This window comes from Lygodium microphyllum, chromosome 15, assembly GCF_053477565.2.
Source record: "Lygodium microphyllum isolate KBCC chromosome 15, Lygodium_microphyllum_v1.1.10, whole genome shotgun sequence".
Classification (NCBI taxonomy): domain Eukaryota; kingdom Viridiplantae; phylum Streptophyta; class Polypodiopsida; order Schizaeales; family Lygodiaceae; genus Lygodium; species Lygodium microphyllum.
Window position 1 is genome coordinate 113,265,952 of NC_141149.1, and position 14,635 is coordinate 113,280,586.

Here is a 14,635-nt window from a genome sequence, read left to right on the forward strand (position 1 = left end):
CACACACACACACACACACACACACACACACACACACACACACACACACACTCTCTCTCTCTCTCTCTCTCTCTCTCTCTCTCTCTCTCTCTCTCTCTCTCTCTCTCTCTCTCTCTCTCTCTCTCTCTCTCTCTCTCTCCCTCCCAATCTACATGGTGTAGCTCATCCACTACATCATATGTAAGATCACCATAGTACATACATTTACATGCATTCATTCTCTTACTTACACACTTGTTCACACTTAAAGACTACTTTCTAGCCAAAACATGCACAAAAAACTTTCTTTTATGGCATTTGAATGCCAAAACATCTTGTGGCATTCAAATACTTACTTTTTAACTTCTTCAATGGTTGCGAGTCATGTGTGAGTACACACATACACACACTTCATGGCTTGCAAACGATCCATATACGTATTAATAAATGGATATCACATGTATTCTTGTCCTTTCATTATGGTCTGCCTTTTTTGAATTTTCCTGCTCATGCTTTTTTGAATTTTCCTGCTCATGTACCTTCTTTACATTTTAAGGAACTAAATTCCACGTATGGTTTTTCTGCAGTGAATCAAACTCTGACTATATAGCCCTCTCCCAAGAGCGACTATCATCTATGCACATAGCCTCCTCATAAGTAAGAGACTAACCAGACTTTGTAACAATACCATAGTCCATGGAGGATGCAAACCAATCAGGCTAATGTCTATCTCTAGTAAAGCATCACAAAACAGGCTATGGGACTTGTACATCTTGTCCAACATCATGATTATGGCCACTAGAGCATCAACTGCAGGCTATCTAGTTGGTTGTACAAGAGCAAGAGGCTTCTCCTAAAATATCACCCTACATACCTTAACTACCTGCTTAGGCTACTTGTGCATTGTTTCCTCATGGAAAACAATATCATGGCTGTGGATGACCTTTCGAGCTTGTGGATCCCATAGGCAATAGCCCATCTCATTTGCATCCCCATAACTAAGGATGACACATTTTACTGCCTTAGGATCTAGCATATTGCATTTATCCTTGCATATATGACAAAAAGCTTCACATTCAAAGACTCTAAGATGGGCATATGAGGGAAATTTGTCAAACCATACCTCCTCTACAACTTGACAACCAATAGTAGTGCATGGTGATTTGTTTATCAAGTCCATAGTACTAGTAACTGTCTTAGCCCAAAAATGTTGTGGTAAGTCTGACTTACTAAGCATACTTCAGACTCTTTTATGAGTGGTCCTATTGATGTGCTCGGCAATACCATTTTGGGGTGGGTTGTCGGTGGCAGTCAACTGATGCTTAATACCCCTCTTATCACAAAACAACTCAAATGTCTATATTCACCCCCATTGTTAGACCTTAGGCATTTTAGTCTATACCCAGACAGGTTCTCAACAAGAGCAAGCCAACATTGAAAGAAGGTATATAAGATATTTGATTTTTGCTTAATAGGATATGCCCAGACCTTATATGAATAATCATCAATGAATGTAATGAAGTACTTTGCACCATCCAATGATTGATAGGGCATGGGACTACATACATCAAAATGTATAAGATCCAAAGGCTCACCTATATGCATAATACCAAACTTTTTATGAGAACTACATATTTTCCTGCAATAAAGATGACGATCACAAGAATCAAAACATTTGTAATTAAGAGTGGAAAGATACTGCAAATGAGTAAACATTTTCATTTCCTTTAAGGACATGTACCCAAGGTGATAATGCCATATAAAGATACATATGGTATGTTAGTCATAACCAAAATATGGTTAAGTGAGCCAAATACAAATAAAGGATAAAGATTGCTAGCCATGGCACCTTGAGCAAAAACAAGATTCCCACATGTAATCTTCCATGGGAATTACCAAAATATACATAATAGCATGCATTATCCAATTGTCTAGTAGAGAGAAGGCTTTTGGTCAAAGTCGGAACATGACTACATTATGTAGAGTAAAATAGTTCCCTGAAGAAAACTGTATCCATACATCTCCAATGCCAATAATATCCAATGGTAAGTCATTTCCCAGTCTAACCAAACCTAGACTGAAATCAATCCTTATGTGGGGTAACATGAAAAGAGGCCTTAAAATCAAGTAATCAGTGTTGAGAATATGTAGACAATGCATTGGTCAACTAAGAAGTGCCAAGAGAGGAAGCTGCTAAGATGTACTAATTATTTGACTCATGTTGCACTAATTTATCTCTTCAATATTTACAATGGACTTATGAGGGACAATTTTATACTCAACAAACTTTTCTTACACTTTGCTCTTGTCTTTCTCTTTGCGCTTATCATTACACATCTTATGGCATGACAGTTGAATATGACCTTGCTTTTGATAGTAATGATATGTAAAAGAGACCTTACGACCACGGGACTTATTGCAAGACTGTCTGCGAGATTGAGACCTCAGTGAGTCTTTACCACAGTGGTCATTACCACTCTTACTATCATGTGTGCCCTTAATAGTCAATGCATGAGAAGTGTGGGTTGCATCTACGTTCTTTTGGTTTATCTCCTTTTGTGAATAAGGCATCCTTAACATCCTAGAGTTTCAAACCATCATTAGGTATATTAGAATATATAGCAGTACGAAAAGTGTCCCATGACTCAAGAAGAGTCACAAGCATGGGGAGTCCACCTATAAAAGATGTAAGATACCATGTGAATTCAAAGGCAAGAGTATTTTATTTACTAAAATTTATAGTATTATATTTACAAAATAGATTTTAGTATGTTTAGTAATGTAAAAGGGGTCATTTTATTGCCTTATAGTATGTAAAGAAAGGGTACCTCTTAATACCCTTTTAACGCATGTTATATAGGTGATTTTTTATAGATGCACTGTAGGGGTCACAAGCAAGAACAAGGGAGGGAGATTATCCTTAAACTCAATGCCTTGCGAAGTCAACTAGCTAAAAATTAAGTGAAACTCATTCAAATGTAGGGACACACTAGTACATTCTTTCATCGAAGATCCATGAATTTTAACCAATACATCTATGAAGCAGGACTTTGTCCGCCAACTTTGCTTGTCATAAAAAGATTGCATATCTTTCCCCATTAACTACCAAGTATTATCCTCAAGTGCTACAACATTGAAATAAGCCTATTTAGACAATGACAATATAAGGGTGGATTTATATAACCCATCCAACTCATCCTAAGTATCCTGATCAATATCTTTGAGCTTTACACTCTTAGTTTTCAATAGTCTAATCTACTTTTTTTAAACCAACGCTTACTATATGTGCATTTTCCAATAGATAAAATTTGTGTCATCAAGCTTTTCAATGTTGAAAATAGCACTATCATTTTAAGAACCAACCATAATGACAGTATATCAATACAAAATTCAAGAGAATGGGTTGTTGTAAATGACTGCAAAACATCCCCAAGACTCAAATAAAACATGAGGGATAATCAAAACAAACAATTGTCCACTAATTGCAAGTAATAAACTATCGAATCTAAGTATTTCCTCGCATAAAGAATGTTTAAAACTGTAATTATAATGATGCTGTAATAAATGCAAGTATGACAAGCACCAACTATGAGTAATTGATCGAGTAAATCCAAGCTTCCATTGCTAGGAATATTCAGGAACAATTGGGATATGTAAAGGCAACTAGCAGTGAATAGACATACAACTGGTACCAAGATATGTTACAACCTTAATGTGTTAGTAAAACAATACATCCAATAGGCATAGACACCATGCATGTAGTAGATCTCAGGGGTAACAAAAGAGAGTGCCAAATGCACAACAGACTAAGGAGAGAGTAATGAAGCTCAATACATAACCAAGATGGATGTATAGATCACTGACATCATGCTGATAGAACAAGTACTGGGTCCAAAGCATGTAATCAAATTAGCCCACTAGTAGGGTAATTGCATCCAATGAGCATCAAGAGAGCATGTTTAAGAGATCAAGCTCAATTGCATAAAGAATCCAAATTCCTACTGCCAATAGCAAGTAGCTCTCATTAAAGCAAATCCAAATGCCAAATGAGCAATGCAGGCTCAAGACATCAAGTACATGACCATCTAGAATCCAAGATACATCAAGCGTATAGGCGGGAGTATAAAACCTCAATAAACCTTCAAGCCCATATGTAAGTGATCCATGATAGCAATTGAAGCATCTAGCCAAAGCACTAAGACATCAAATGCAGCTCAAAATCAAAGCCCAAAGCATTCCATAGATATAGCATCAATGCTAAGCATCAATACATCTAAGTAATATATTGATATATCATCACATGATAGTAGGACTAACTTCTCACACAAGTAGTTTGCTATCTAGAAATATTCAACTAGGGAGATTGTCAAACTACTAAGCAATGGTAGCTCAAATCAGTCCAAGAGCATCCCAATACATCGACCAAAAATCCACAAATGATCTGGCATCAAATAGGCATACGAGGCATCAAACAAGCATAAGGGAGCTCACTCTTTGCTATCCAAACCTGTATATAGTAGGTCTATTGTAAATAATAGCCAATGACAAAGATATATCTCCTCAAGAGAGTGTCAAACTAAAGCTAATTTGTGTTGGGTATACAATGCCAACACAAATTATATATCTCCTCAAGAGAGTGTCAAACTAAAGCTAATTTGTGTTGGGTATACAATGCCAAGGTATTGTTCAAATGTGAGATGATGTGTAGGAGCTATAGATGTCTATTGCAGGTTAGAGAAGACCTGCTAAAAACAAACACAAGTTGCTGCAGGTCACCCTGAATATGGCAGCAAAGAAACACTATAGAGTACTCAACCAAGCTTCAAGAGTCCTTGTCAGAAGCCCAATCAAGCTAGGAGCAAGTGGAAGATCAATGCTCACATTGAAGTGCTGATGGTTGTCTCGAATGAAGTGCTATAGGTATTCAAATCTAGGCTAAAGTAATGAGAGCTGAAGCTCCTTGATCTCACCTGATACTAGGTGAAAAGTACAACCCAAGTGGAAGTATAAGCAAGCAAAAGTAAGAAAGATGCGAGCTATAGAGAGAGAGAGAGGGAGAGAGAGGGAGAGAGAGGGAGAGAGAGGGAGAGAGAGAGAGAGAGAGAGAGAGAGAGAGAGAGAGAGAGAGAGAGAGAGAGAGAGAGAGAGAGAGAGAGAGAGAGAGAGAGAGAGAGAGAGAGAGAGAGAGAGGACGAGAGAAACTCCACTGAGTCACAATGTGTGGTCATGGTATGTGAAGTAAATAAAGGACGACATATGCACAAGCACCTTTACCCTCAACATTTGTTATGTGTAAAGTCTTAATTAGAATTTATATTTTGATGTTATTTTTAATAGATTCATTATATACAAACTATAATTTATGTTTTGATGCTATTTCTTCTCTATATAAAATTTTAGATAAAATATTTGATTGAATGGTGTGGATGCATTATTGAATGGTGTTACATAGAATTTATGTTTTGATGTTATTTTTTCTTTATATAAAATTTTGGATAAATTATTTGATTTAGTGGTGTGGATGCATTATTGGTAATCATATATACTATTCTAGTTTCTTTAGTTTGTGAAAGTTGGTCAAATATCCTATAGATATACATGATACATTAAAATATTTTCTTCTTCCAGGGAATTGAAATATATTTAAAGACTATATATGATTGAGAACTTGGTAATTGAGAACCTTATACACCTCTCTCAAAAATATATCTTAGAAATAACTAGCTTTTTAAAGTTGTAATTGTGTTACATCTTAACATAACTAGCTTTAGTCCTTTGGATTTGGTTTTTTCTAGAGTCTTTGTAGGTCCCACCGAGATGACAATCAGGTCTTGTAATGACACTTATAAAAAAAACTAGATTGGTACCTAAGGGTTTCAAGTAGGAATATGGTATTTACTTCAATGAAGTCTTTTCTCCTATGGTCAAAATGACAACCCTATGCTTGATACTAGCATTGGTTGCTCAGTTAGATCTGGACCTTTATCAGATGGATGTAAAGATGGTTTTTTTACATGGGAACTTTCATGATAAGGTCTATATGCAGTAGCTTAAGGGCTTTGAAGAAAAAGGCAAGCAACACCTAGTATGCAAGTCGAGAAAGAGCCTTTATGGCCTTAAGCAGGCACCTAGGGAATGGTACCACAAGTTTGATTGTTTTATGCATTCACATGAATATAGTTGTAGTGCTATGGATCTGTGTTTATATACAAAGAAGGCTCATGATGGCAGCCTTATGATTTTGGTACTCTATGTGGATGATATACTTATTGCTGAGAGAGCTTATGATGAGTTGGATGCCTAGAAAACTTAGCTCTAGAAGAGCTTTGAGATGAAGAACATAGGATAGGTCTCGCATATCCTTGGGATGCGCATCATGCTCGATCGCTCTAAGGGGCTCCTTTATCTGTCATAGAAGAAGTATATCCAGAAAGTCATTGAGCAGTTTCATATGTAGGATGGTAAGCCTATTGGATGTCCTCTACCTTCTCATATGAAGGTTAGTTAATAGGCCAACTGTCCGTAGTTTGATGAGCAGAAGGCTGAGATGGCCAAGATCCCTTATGCATCCGTCATGGGCAATTTGATGTATGCCATGATAGCCACTTGTTTGACATAGCATTTGTAGTGGGAGTTATGAGACACTATATGGCTACACCTAGTAGATGGCATTAGAATGATGTCAATAGTATCATGAGGTACCTGAAGGGCACAACGGCTATGTGCATATGTTATGGTGGCTAGGATACATGCATTGTGGTGTACACTGATTGAGTGTTATAATGCAAAACATGTAGACAATAGGAAGGCCACCTCTGGCTATGTCTTTACCTTTGTTGGAGGTGTTGTTTCTTGGATGTCCAGGGTATAGAAATGTATGGCCCTCTCTACTATCGAGGCTGAATATATTGCAACCATTGAGGCTTATAAGGACGCTCTCTCTGGTTAGGCTGTCTAGTGGGAGACCTTGGAATTATTGATGTGGTCTCTATACTGCATTCAGATTCTATGAGTACTATCTAGTTAGCCATGAATCCAGTCTTCCATGTGAAGAAAAAACACACTGAGGTGCATTATCCAGGTCGTTAAGGATAAGTCTATTGACCTTATCAAGATCTCAACTTATCAAAATTCAGCAAATTTGCTCATGAAAAGTCTCTCAGTAGAGCATTTCTGCAAAATTCTACAAAATTTGCTCATAAAAAGTCTCTCAGTAGAGCATTTCTTACGAAGTTGATGGGTATTGGATGAGATGATGTCTTTCCTCATCATGTTGTACTTATGTACATTTGTACTTTGTTACTTTTTTCTTGTTCTCTCCTCACTAGGGGCACATCCGCCTTAGTATACGCACACCTGTATACTGCACGTGTGGCAGACGCCCATCATTGTCGCTACATTGTTTATTCTTTCACTGACATTTGAATGAAGGGAAGGTTGATTACATATTATAACTATTGGAGTTCTCACATCTTGTGTGTCTCTCTCTCTCTCTTGCTATTGCTCCTTCTATTATAGTTCTTTCTTCCGCTCACATGCTTCCACTCCAAGCTCACTCCCTTCACAAGGGAAGAAGCACTTTGATGCAAATACTTAAAGTAAGAGGTTTCAATTTAGAATGTGGTAAAGCAAGTATGAGTGAAATTTGAAGAATAGTGTAAGTGATTGTTGATGTGAGTGTGAGTGAACTATGGTTAGGGTTTAGGGATGTGAGTGTGAGTGTGATTGATTATTAGCGTGAGTGATTAGATTAGGGTTCCTGGATGTGAGTGTGAGTGTGAGTGACTGTGGGTGTGAGTGTGAGTGAATGGTGGTTAGGATTTATGGGTGTGAGTGATGAGGGTTTGTGAGTGTGAGTGATTAGTGAGAACTATGATTAGGGCTTAGGGATGTGAGTGTGAGTGTGAGTGAATGGTAGTGTGAGTATATGATGAGGGTTTATGGTTGTGAGTGTGAGTGTGAATCAATGGTAGTGTGAGTATATGATGAGGGTTTATGGTTGTGAGTGTGAGGGTGAGTGTACTAATATGAGTGTGAGTGATTGTTAGTGTGAGTATGAGTGAATGGTAGTGTGAGTGTATGATTAGGATTTATGGGTGTGAGTGTGAGTGTGAGTGAACTTTAGTGTGTGTGAACTGGGGTATGAATGAAATTGGAGATAAGTGAACTAGACGAATGGGTTAGGCGAGTGAGCTTGAGATGCAAAAGCTAGGGTGGTGCAAAACTAGTGAGTGCAAAACCTAGGTGGTGCAAGATGGAGTGGTGCAAGCCTAGGGTGCAAGGTAAATGCAAACTATGAGATAGTGCAGCCTTGGGGCAAACATAAGTGCTGCAAGACCTAAGTGCACGTATACTAGGGTCTAGTGTGTGCAAGGTGGGATATGTGGGAGTTAGGTATGTGTGTGGAAGTTAGGGTTATTGATGATGATGTGTGGTAGTGAGGGTTAATGTGTAGTGTATGTGTGGGAGTGAGTGATGGATGTGTGTGTGTTAGAGAGGATGTATGTATTGGAGTAAGTATAGATGTGTGGGAGTGAGTGCGGTGGTATGTGTGTTGGAGTGAGGAGTTTGTGGAAGTGAGTGCGAGGTTGTGTGTGGGAGTGGGGGTTTGATGTGTGGGAGTGTGTGGGTGGGAGTGAGTAGATTAATGTGATGTATGTGTGGGTTGTGAATATACTTTATAATAGTGGGTGTGTATTGTGTATTGTGTTTTGTGTGTGTGGTGTGGAAGGGTTGGTGATTGTGCAAGTGTACGCGCAATGGAAGTGAAGGTGTTAAGAGAATGTGTATGCGAAGGTGGGTGTTTGTGTGAATGTTGGGTATGGGACGTGTGGATAAGTGTGTGTGGTTGCATGTGAACGTGTGTGATGTATAAAGGGGGTGTGTGTGTGTGTGTAAATGTGTGGGGGTAGATGTGGTGTGTATTGGGGAGAGAAGAAAAGAAGAAAAAATAAAAATGACAGAAAAATAAAGACAAGAAAATATGAGCGATTGCCTTTGACGCCGCCAGCAGCCAGCTGCGCCGCACAGTCCGCACGCCACACTAGCACGGCGCCGTCAGCACGCCAGTCTACCACACGAGACAGCCATCTAGGATGCCCACTAGGCCGCCAGCTACCAAAAATGTTGGCCCGGGCCGCCCATTGCCGGTTGCCAGCTGCGTAGGGATCGTCGACTACCACCCAATAGCGAACGAAACGTCGTCGACACAAGCCCAAAACGCCACCATTAACACCGAACTGGCGGTCCTGCCTGCTGCTCGCCGCTGATATCACCCTCAGAAACGTAGCCTGGACCACCAAAAACAGTGCCATGGCACGAACGCTATTGCCCGGGCGCCTCTGCCTGAGACATCAGCAACAGAGCGCTCACAACACCGCCAAGCTCGACAGTACGCAGGCGCGTGCCAAATGACAAATCAAAACATGATGTAGATCAAAAGGAATCAATACATACTGCTCTTCAATATAGGCTCTACTTTGCATTTATCTTCTCTCAAATCACTCTTCCTCAAACATCTTCTCACTCTCCACCACCAGACCAGCACTACACTCTTTCATTTCATCTTCCTTACTGAGATGATCTACTTTCCTTGCTCTTCTTCTGCTGTTACTTCTTCCCCTTTTCCTCTATCTCCTTCTTCTTCTATTCTTCTTATTCTTTCCTCCTCTATTATTCTACTACTACTACTTCTTCTTCAACTCTTCTTCTTTTATTCTTCTACTCCTTCTTCTCTTCTTCTACCTCCTCTACTTCTTTTCTTGTATCTCAAAGGTAGCAAAACAAGATAGATAAAGTCACAACCCAAGAATTTCAAGTGTACCAACATAACAATCCACAACAACCATGCATGTGAGCTTTGTATCTTGCTACCTTACAAATCTTGTGCACACATGTTCAAACATCCATTCATGACAAGGAAAATGCACATACAATTCTAACATAACTAATCAAATTAGCAAGAAGGATCTTATTAACCCCAACACGAAGAAAGCAAAAGGAAATAAAAAAGACGCAGGGCAAAGGTGGAAAAAAGGTAGCCCGACTGAAAAAAGAATAGGAAAAAATGCAAAAAGCGCAAGGGCAACCTTAAAAGTCCAAGGCAAATGCAAAAGGAGAAAGGGGCATTTCAAAATAAAAAAGCGCACCCTGAAATCTTGTAAAAGAGCGCCGGGCTCTCACCCGTGCAATTTCTAAATGTAGACGGGCGGTGGAAAGGAAACTAGGAAGATAGAAGGACAATGGAAAAAAGGGCCTAGGCTACGGCCGGCCATATAAAAAAGGGGAAAAGGGGATGACCACCCAAAAGGGATTTAGGGTTTTGTATATAAAGTTGAAAAGTGAATGAGAAGCTCATTCTTATGTGTGGCCAAAAGTAGCTCTCCTCTTCTTCTTCTTCTTCTTGTTCTTGCTTGCTTGAGCTTGTACTTGAGAGAGGGAGTGTGAGAGTGTGAGGGAGTGAGTGTGTGAGGGTGAGGGACCGTGGGATGGAGAAGCTCTCCATCTTCTCCTCTCTTCTTCTCTTCTATTCTCTTCTCTTCTCTTGCTCGCGGTGATGGAGCTTGGAGCATGGAGCTTGAGGATGGAGCTTGCTTGAAGCTTGCACTTGGATCGTGGAGCTACCAGAGTGTGCGGGAGAGGAGGTAACTCGAACAGCATGGAGGTAAGCTCACTATACCCGTAGATGTGGAAGGCGCGTCGGCTATGTGAGAGGTAGCCATTAGTGTGAAAGGTGAGAAGGATCGAAGCTTGCACGCGAGCTATGGCGGGAGAGCAAGAGCAAGAAAGAGAGAGACAAGAAATGGGAACTCCAACAGTCACAATGTGTGATCGGGCCTTCCTTTATTCAAACTGTCACTAAAAGAATAAAGAATAAAGTGACGTGACGGGCGTCCGCCACCTGCAGTGTGCAGTGGCGGGTACTGTCAGTATAGTAATACACGGGGCGGCACGGTGGAGTTGCCTTTACCCCCAACAACCTCCCACTTAAAGGCGAATCTGCCGTAGTGAGAGAGAAAAGAAAAAGAAAAGACAGTACAAATGTACATAGGTACAAGGGATGAGGAAAGGTGACATCTCATCCAACGCCCATCAACCTCCTGAGGAAGGCAAAGCGCTCAGTAGTGAGGCTCTTCATGAGCAGATCTGTAGGATTCTCATCAGTGGAGATCTTGACAAGGTCAACAGACCTGTCCTCCACGACAGGAGATCTTGACAAGGTCAACAGACCTGTCCTCCACGACACCACGTATGAAGTGATACCTCACCTCAATGTGTTTCGTCTTCGCATGGAAGACCGGATTCTTAGCCAACTGAATGGCACTCATAGAATCCGAATGCAGTGTAGGTGTAGCATCAATCCCAAGGTTAGCAAACTAGACGGCCTAACCATATGGCCTCCTTGCAAGCCTCAGTGGCTGCAACATACTCGGCCTCAGTGGTAGACAAAGCCGTACACTTCTGAACCCTGGACATCCAAGAGACAGCCCCTCCAGCATAGGTGAATACATAGCCAGAATTGGACTTCCTACTATCTGCATGTCCTGCATAATCGGAGTCAGTGTACCCCACGACCCCTGTATCCTGGCTGCCATAGCAAATACACATATCTGCTGTGCCCTTCACGTACCTCATGATACCCTTCACGGCATCCCAATGTCTGCTGCCAGGTGTAGCCATATAGCGTGCCACAACACCAACTGCATGCGCAATATCTAGACGAGTGGCTATTGTGGCATACATCAAACTGCCCACTGCTAAAGCATAAGGGATCTTGGCCATCTCGGCCCTCTGCTCATCTGTCTGCAGACAATCGGCCTGTGATACCTTCACATAAGAAGGTAATGGACAGCCAATAGGCTTTATGTCCTGCATGCAGAAGCGCTCAAAGACTTTATGAATGTACTCCCGCTATGAGAGATACAAAAGCCCCTGATGCCTATCGCGCTTAATGCGCATCCCAAGTATATGTGAGGCCTGTTCCAAATCCTTCATCTCAAAGCTCTTCTTCAGCTGAGATTTAAGAGCATCTAGCTCATCATGAGCTTTCCCTGCTATCAGCATATCATCAACATAGAGTACCAAGATAAGCAAACTACCATCACGGGCTTTCTTCGTGTAAAGACACGGATCCATAGCACTCCTGCTGTAGCCCTGTGACTGCATAAAGGCATCAAACTTATGATACCATTCCCTAGGTGCCTGCTTCAAGCCATACAAGCTCTTCTTCAACTTGCACACTAGGTGCTCCCTGCCAGGTTCTGCAAAGCCCTTAGGCTGATCCATATAGATCTCATCATGCAAGTCCCCATGTAGAAAAGCCGTCTTGACATCCATCTGATATAGATCTAAGTCAAGCTGTGCAACCAAAGCCAAGACTAAGCGCAGGGTGGTCATCTTAACCACAGGAATAGAAGACCTCATCAAAGTCCACACCATGTTCCTGCTTAAAACCCTTTGCTACCAATCTAGCCTTGTATGCCGGCTTGGGGTGTCCAGGGGTACTTTTCAGCTAGTACATCCACTTGCATGGCAAAGCCTTCTTGCCCTTAGGCAAGGCAACCAAATCCCAAGTCTCATTCTTATGCAGCGAGTCTATCTCAGACTGCATAGCCCTCTCCCAGGAGTGACTGTCACCCCTGCGCATAGCCTCATCATAAGTGAAAGGCTCTCCTGCATCTGTAACCAAAACATAATGCATAGAGGGCTGAAATCTGTCAGGTGGACGTCTGTCTCTAGCAGACCGTCTCACCGTAGGCTCTGCTGCCTGTCTAACTGCTTGTCCAACACCCTAGCCCTGTGGAGGAACTACTGCAAGCTGTACTACTGGCTGTGCTGGAGCTCTAGGCTCCTCCTGAAAGATCACTCTGCGGATCTCAACCACCTTCTCAGGTTGCCTGTGCATCTTGTCTTCATGGAAGATGACATCATGGCTGCATACTATTTTCCGCGCCTGCGGATCCCATAGGCAATAGCCCATCTCTCCTGACTCACCATAGCCAAGGAATATGCATTTAATGCTCTTTGGATCCAATTTACTCCTCTTGTCCTTGGGCACATGGCAGAATGCCTCACATCCAAAGACACGGAGATGCGCATAAGAGGGTGGCTTACTAGCCCAAACTTCCTCTACAACCTGGAAATCCAATCCACTGGAAGACGATCGGTTTATGACATGCACTGCCGTACTAACTGCCTTAGCCCAAAAACTCTGGGGTAGGCCTACATGGCTAAGCATAGAGCGCACACGCTCCTGAATAGTCCTGTTCATGCGCTCAGCCAAACCATTCTGGGGTGGGGTGTAAGGGGCGGTCAACTGACGCTTAATATCCCTGTCATCACAAAACTGCTCAAAAGCACGTGAGACATATTCTCCCCCATTGTCAGTCCTAAGGCATTTCAGCCTATACCCAGTCTGGTTTTGAACAAGAGCAAGCCAACGCTGAAAGACTGCCAAGACATCGGACTTTTGCTTTATGGGATAAGCCCACACTTTCCTAGAAAAATCATCAATGAAGGTAATAAAGTACTTCGCGCCACCCATAGACATGCAAGGCATAGGCCCACAAACATTGGAATGCACCAATGCCAAGGGCTCACTCATGCGTGGCCTACCCGATTTCTTATGCGTAGACCTATTCTGCTTACCATAAAGACAATGATCACACAAGTCAAAACGTGCATAGTCCAAAGGCGGAAGATACTGCAAACCAGATAACATTTTCATTCCCTTCAAAGACATATGTCCCAAATAGGCATGCCAAAGTGATACATGTGGGATAGAGCTTACTGCCAAAACATGGTCTACAAAAGACCCAGATACAACAAGAGGATAGAGGCTGCCAGCCTTGGCGCCTCTAGCAAGCACAAGTCTGCCTTTGGTAATTTTCCAGGCAGAATCCCCAAAACAGACATGAAACCCTGCATCATCCAACTCTCCTGCAGACATAAGTCTGCGCGTAAGCACAGGTACATGACGTACATCCCTGAGCAAAAAGGAACTGCCAGTGGGAAAACTGCAACTGAATATCTCCACAGCCCACAATATCAAGAGATCTGTCATCTCCAAGTCTGACTGATCCAGATACAGTACGGTAAGAGTGAAACCACTCACGGTAAGGCGTCACATGGAAGGACGCACCTGAATCCAATAACCAGCACTGTGCATACATACTAGATGTCTCAGTCAGTGTGAAGCATCAGAAGAACTAGTTGCAAGTATAAACTCATCACCACCATCGGACTCCTCAGTCTGCGTGACATTAATTTCCTCAATCTTGACGCTGGACTTCACAGGTACTATGCTGCGATCAGAGGACTTCTCCTGCACTTTATCTTTCCCCTTATCCTTGCGCTTCTCATTGCGCAACTCATGACACTGTGGTCTAATATGACCATTTTTTCCACAATGATGACAAGTGACATTTGCATTGCGCCCACTCTACTTACTACGCGACTTGCCACGAGATTTAGACCAACCCTTCTGCGAGTCACGGCCTCGGCCATTACCACGGTCATACCTGTCATTCCTGCCTCTAACTGTCAAAGCATGACTACCACGAGAGGCATCCAAGTTTTTGCGATTCACCTCTTCCTGAAGAAGAGCACTCTCAACATCTGCCAATTTTAGAGTAGCACTAGAGGCACAAAGAGCAGT